This window comes from Galeopterus variegatus, unplaced genomic scaffold (genome assembly GCF_000696425.1).
Source record: "Galeopterus variegatus unplaced genomic scaffold, G_variegatus-3.0.2 Scaffold3200, whole genome shotgun sequence".
NCBI classification, from domain to species: Eukaryota; Metazoa; Chordata; class Mammalia; order Dermoptera; family Cynocephalidae; genus Galeopterus; species Galeopterus variegatus.
Genome location: NW_007729311.1, coordinates 65285 through 71798, shown reverse-complemented (window position 1 = coordinate 71798; position 6514 = coordinate 65285).

The following is a 6514-nucleotide window of genomic DNA, read 5'->3' as shown; positions in this document are numbered from 1 at the left end:
TACTGAACTACCCAAAGAGAGGGAGGGATTATATAAGTCAAATATTAACACCAGGTCAAGGTTTCAAATCTCCATACCAGACAATGGCCAAAAACAACAAAAAAAAGTGATCTCAAACAAAGCAAAGCATATCACATTCCTTCAACATTTGATAATTTGCCTTTAACAGCTTTGTGGGAAATGATTCACTGGTTTACTCACATCTGCAGGTTTGGCTTCTTTGGGAGACAATTCTCCATGACTTTTATTTTTTAATTGACAGACCATAACTGTATGTGTAATCTAAAGAAGTCTGAACTCATGGAAGGAGAGAGTAGAAGGACAGTTTCACCAGGGGCTGGGGGCAGAGAAGTGAACCAGAAAATGAGGAGTCATTGGTCAGAGGGTATAAAGTTTGTTAGACAGGAGGGACAAGATTTGCGACCTATTGCACAGCAGGGCGACTATTATCAGTAATAATGTAGTGTTCATTCCAAAATAACTGAAAGAATAAATTTCAAGTGTCTCTGTGTGACTTTTTTTTTTTACATCTTCCATGAGCTTTTGTTTGGAGTATTCTGCAATGATAACTATTTACCTTTCTCTGGAATGAGTTGATTAATTTATTTTTTCTCTTCTCACTACCTTTGTTGCTATATATTGTCATGTGTATTCAAATTACAGTGTACCCCTCCTCTACCTCTTTGGAAGTTTCTATTTTCTTTTTTCTTTAAGGTTTTAGGATTGGCTTCAAAATATACAAATGAAAATAACACTTCATATTGGTATCTCCAAGAGTGGAAGAAACCCTTAACTTCCTTGCATATTCTGGAGTTAAATTTCAAGCAACAGAGAGCCCCTGGCTAATAAGCAAACAAACAAAAGTCAAAAAGAATTAAATGCTTCCAAAATCCTTTTAAGAGCTGGGATAGCAGATCTAGGATGAGCTTCTAGGAAACCTACTAGAACCACATCACAGAACTGGTCCATCGAGGGACCTGCTCTTCAAGAACAGCAGGGCAGCTGAGGAAATGGGAAACCATTATTTCCAACTGTTTCCTTTACACGCTACCTTAGCTGTGATCCAGAGATCAGGATGCCACACCTGGGACTGTATTCTGATGGAAAACATGGCCTTAACTAAAATGATGGATCAGGAAGGCACTGACAAAACTGTTGGCTGCTGTGATACGCTGCCTTAGCTTCAATCTAGGGTCAGGAGCTGTTGTCTTAACTGATGGCCCCAGAGCAGTACCGCTCAGGTCACTGCTCAGTCTGCAGTGATCCCCTAAAGTAACATCGTCTCTCTACATGAAACAGTTCCAGATTCAATCCTGCACAAATTCATCTGACTGGCAGAAACTAAACCACTTCCAGAAACAGAGCTATAAGAAAACCTCAGTAGGAAGATATGGATTTCAATCTTTTAACATACAAAAGCTCAAAAGAATATGTTTAGAAAGATGTCGAGTGAGTCACTCTAGGATATCCTCTATGATCCTTCCCTCTGGCTGCACCGACATGTATCATTCTTCCCATTATTACCTTTCAACAATAGCAATAAATCCTCTGCTTAAAATTTTCTGTCTCCTTCCAGTTTAATTCCAGGGTTATCATAGTGACTAACAAGTAGCAGTCTGACTCCCTTTTAATTCTCCAAACTCATTTCCTTGCATTCCCCCACCCCTTACCCCCCACACACCATTTTTTTCCAGCCATGCTAAGCCCACCAGCAGTTTCTTTAATATGTCAAGCATAATCCCATCTCAGGGTCCTGCTGCCCACCTACCTATGATGTCCTCCTTTGATGTCTGCATGGCTCTTTCCCCCATGTGTATGGTACTTCAAATTTCACCACATCAGTGAGGTCTTTCCTGCTCAGCTTACTTAAATTGCAACCTCCTCAACCTCTTACCCTCTGGAATTTCCAGTCCTTCTTTTCAACTTTGTATAGCACTTGGTATCATTCTAGCACACTATACATTTTCCTTACTTATGGTGTTTATTGTGTTCTCTCCCCACTAAGATGTAGAGCCATGAGTGTAAAAATTATATTTTGTAAATTCTGATATCTCCAGTGCCTAGACTACAACTGGCATATAGTAGGTTGTCAATGAAAAACTAACAAATTAGTGAATAAGTGAATAAACAATTATCTGAACCCACACAACATAATTCATCAACTTCCTTTGTTCACATAAAAATGCAACTCTTCTCCTCTCCATTGGAGAAATACAGTATCTTGTCGGTCACTATATCCTTCTCTGGGAGCTATTTTTTGCTCCTCTACCTCAGTCACAATTTTATCTTTATATATCTGGAATGATTAACTAAAGCATAAACTTAAATACCACCAACACACCTTATATGAAATATGAGAAAAGATAAGGGAAAAAAAGAGAAACTTGCTAATACAGAAGTCCTTCCTTATCTGCAGTTTTGCTTTCCACAGTTTCAGTTACCCACTGTCACCTGCTATCCAAAAATATTAAATAGAAAATTCCAGAAGTAAATAGTTCGTAAGTTTTAAATTGTGCGTCGTTCTGAGCAGTGTGAGTCACCCCTTTGTCCTGCTTACCCGTGCTCGATGCCCCACCCACCTGTTAGTCATTGACATCATCTGCTCTGGACATCCCACCATGGACATCATCATGGCTCGATGATCCGGGATCACCCAAAGCAGATGATCTTCCTTCTGAGATGTCATCAGAAGGTCAATAGTAGCCTAATGTGACGTCACGAAGCCTACGTCATTCACCTCACTTCATCTCATCACGTGGGCATTTTATCATCTCACATTATCGCAAGAAGGGTGACTACAGAATAATAAGATATTTTGAAAAACAGAGTGGAAAATCACAGTCATATAACTTTTATTACAGTATATCGTTATCATCTTTCTATTTCATTATTTAGTTTTTGTTATTAATCTCTTACTGTGCCTAATTTATAAATTAAACTTAACCATAGGTATGTAAGTATAGGGGGAAAACATAGTATAGGATTTAGTACTAGCCATGGTTTTAGGAATCCACTGGGAGTCTTGGAATATACCCCCTTCAGATAAGAGGGGCCACTGTACCAGTAAATACATAGCAAGTTAAGGAGAAAATACAGATATCGATTCATCTTGGTTCTGGCAACTCACACAGTTGTAGTATTTAAAACTTCATTGTTTTGCCATCTACTTGATATTTCCTCTGGCTTCTGTCAGCACCTTGGTTGATCAAGGTTTGTTACCTGATGTGTGATCTCACCCTTCTTTCCTCAGGTGCCTGAATTCTAAAGGTCCTGTTCCCACATGGTGGTTGTGCCTTTAATTAAATTTTTCTACTTCAGTACTTGCAGGTTCTAAGAGGATTTTAGACATACACTTCCGTGCTCTTTGCGTAGTAACCACCCTGTGTCCTCTTGATAATCAGGATTAATCAAGCCATCGGTAGAATATCTCCATATTTTTTATATTTGATCAGCACAAAAGGAGGCCAGAACAGACCAGTGGCAGTCTTAGCTTCCCGTTCAGTGGGAACTCTGTTCCTACTGGTGGCCCCGGGAACTAACATCTCTAAAGCAAATGAGGGAGGACCACATATTTCTCACGTGAGTAATTAGGTGTAACAGTGAAAGGTACCACTCCCACTTCTAACCCTTGCTTCCCAGAACCATCTCTTACAGTTTTAGAAGAATAAGTATTTCGTGTTAGTTCAGAAGACATAACATACTCCCGGAGAATAAGATTTTAACTTTGCAAAGCATTTTTTCAATAGACTTCAATGTCTTCAATAGACTCATCTATTTTCTAAGGCCCTGATTGGTACATGGTTAGGTGAATTAACTCTATGGAAATCAGCCATTATCTCTCTCATTTTTTCCCATGCGATGATTTCCTTAAACAGAAGTAATACTGTGTGTGACACCAGTGGTACATGGTTAGGTGAATTAACTCTATGGAAATCAGCCATTATCTCTCTCATTTTTTCCCGTGCGATGATTTCCTTAAACAGAAGTAATACTGTGTGTGACACCATAATGGTAAATAAAGCATCCAGTAAGTTCAACAACAGGGTTGTTGGGAGAAACGTGGCAGGCAGGGAAAGGAAAGCCACATCACGAACTTTCTTCCTCCATCATAAGCTCAGAGGCAGTTTTCCGTGGAGTCTCAGGTGCTTATTGAGGAGACGTGGCAGTGCAAGAGAAATGAGTGTCTTGAGAACTTGAACAAGTTTATGATAAAATTTATTTGTACCTCCAGGACCATCTTGAACCCAATCTCATTTGTACTGCTACCGCTTGATGGAAATTTGTGGTTATCACCAATTCTATATCCTGATAGACCATATAAAATTCAGCTCATTTCAGATGGTCATTTGGTATTCTCTACCAGGTATTCGAAGCAAGCCAAATCTGATTTACAAAAGCAAAATAGTAAGTTGCCAAGGAGGTCATAGCTTTGCTTCAAAACCTTAAAAGGCTGTCTGGTGATTCTCTTACAGAAGCTTGTTAGAAGTTTCAAACATCATCCCAATGATCTGAGACCCTTTCAGTACAACTGATGTTCTGTCTCTTCAGAGCCAAGAGACCTAGATGCTTGCACTCCTGCCTGGAGCGGTTTGAGAGTGTTCTCTTGCTTCTGAACTCACTTAAAACCAACAGCATTACAAATTGGGGAAACCAACCAAATGGTGTATATATTGCCTTAAAGATGAAAAACATCTCACCTCACACTGTGCTCCTTTCACTTTGGTAGATGAAATAAGTGCAGGAAATTTTTAAGTGATTCTCTAATATTTTCAGACTGGTTACCTCTAGAAGTATCACTGAGGTACAGGCTTCTGAATTTTTGTGACATGTATCTTCTATCCTCTGCTATGTATGTATTTTAACAAGCATCTAGGTACTTTCTACTTCTTAGAAATGAAGTCCCGTAAGCATGATGCTATCCATCTAGTGAGCAGAGTGATGCCCTGTTGAATAGAAAGATCATGGTCCCTCATGGCTGAAATATGGCACAGAGCCAGGGAGGCCATAAAGAACTGAGCCAAGGTAGGAAAGGTATATTGCTGTCTTTGTTTGGTGAAAGCATGTTGCTCTGGAATTCTTAGTTTGTTGGTACAGAGAAAAATAAATATTTTGACAGCTGCATATTAAGTACCAGGGCCTGTGTTTATGCACTCCAGTAACAAGATCACATCTAGAACAGCAGCTGCAATTGGACGCTAGTTACTAAACTTAAAATAACCCACTGAACATGCCAAACTGACCAGTTTAATATTCANGGTACATGGTTAGGTGAATTAACTCTATGGAAATCAGCCATTATCTCTCTCATTTTTTCCCATGCGATGATTTCCTTAAACAGAAGTAATACTGTGTGTGACACCAGAATGGTAAATAAAGCATCCAGTAAGTTCAACAACAGGGTTGTTGGGAGAAACGTGGCAGGCAGGGAAAGGAAAGCCACATCACGAACTTTCTTCCTCCATCATAAGCTCAGAGGCAGTTTTCCGTGGAGTCTCAGGTGCTTATTGAGGAGACGTGGCAGTGCAAGAGAAATGAGTGTCTTGAGAACTTGAACAAGTTTATGATAAAATTTATTTGTACCTCCAGGACCATCTTGAACCCAATCTCATTTGTACTGCTACCGCTTGATGGAAATTTGTGGTTATCACCAATTCTATATCCTGATAGACCATATAAAATTCAGCTCATTTCAGATGGTCATTTGGTATTCTCTACCAGGTATTCGAAGCAAGCCAAATCTGATTTACAAAAGCAAAATAGTAAGTTGCCAAGGAGGTCATAGCTTTGCTTCAAAACCTTAAAAGGCTGTCTGGTGATTCTCTTACAGAAGCTTGTTAGAAGTTTCAAACATCATCCCAATGATCTGAGACCCTTTCAGTACAACTGATGTTCTGTCTCTTCAGAGCCAAGAGACCTAGATGCTTGCACTCCTGCCTGGAGCGGTTTGAGAGTGTTCTCTTGCTTCTGAACTCACTTAAAACCAACAGCATTACAAATTGGGGAAACCAACCAAATGGTGTATATATTGCCTTAAAGATGAAAAACATCTCACCTCACACTGTGCTCCTTTCACTTTGGTAGATGAAATAAGTGCAGGAAATTTTTAAGTGATTCTCTAATATTTTCAGACTGGTTACCTCTAGAAGTATCACTGAGGTACAGGCTTCTGAATTTTTGTGACATGTATCTTCTATCCTCTGCTATGTATGTATTTTAACAAGCATCTAGGTACTTTCTACTTCTTAGAAATGAAGTCCCGTAAGCATGATGCTATCCATCTAGTGAGCAGAGTGATGCCCTGTTGAATAGAAAGATCATGGTCCCTCATGGCTGAAATATGGCACAGAGCCAGGGAGGCCATAAAGAACTGAGCCAAGGTAGGAAAGGTATATTGCTGTCTTTGTTTGGTGAAAGCATGTTGCTCTGGAATTCTTAGTTTGTTGGTACAGAGAAAAATAAATATTTTGACAGCTGCATATTAAGTACCAGGGCCTGTGTTTATGCACTCCAGTAA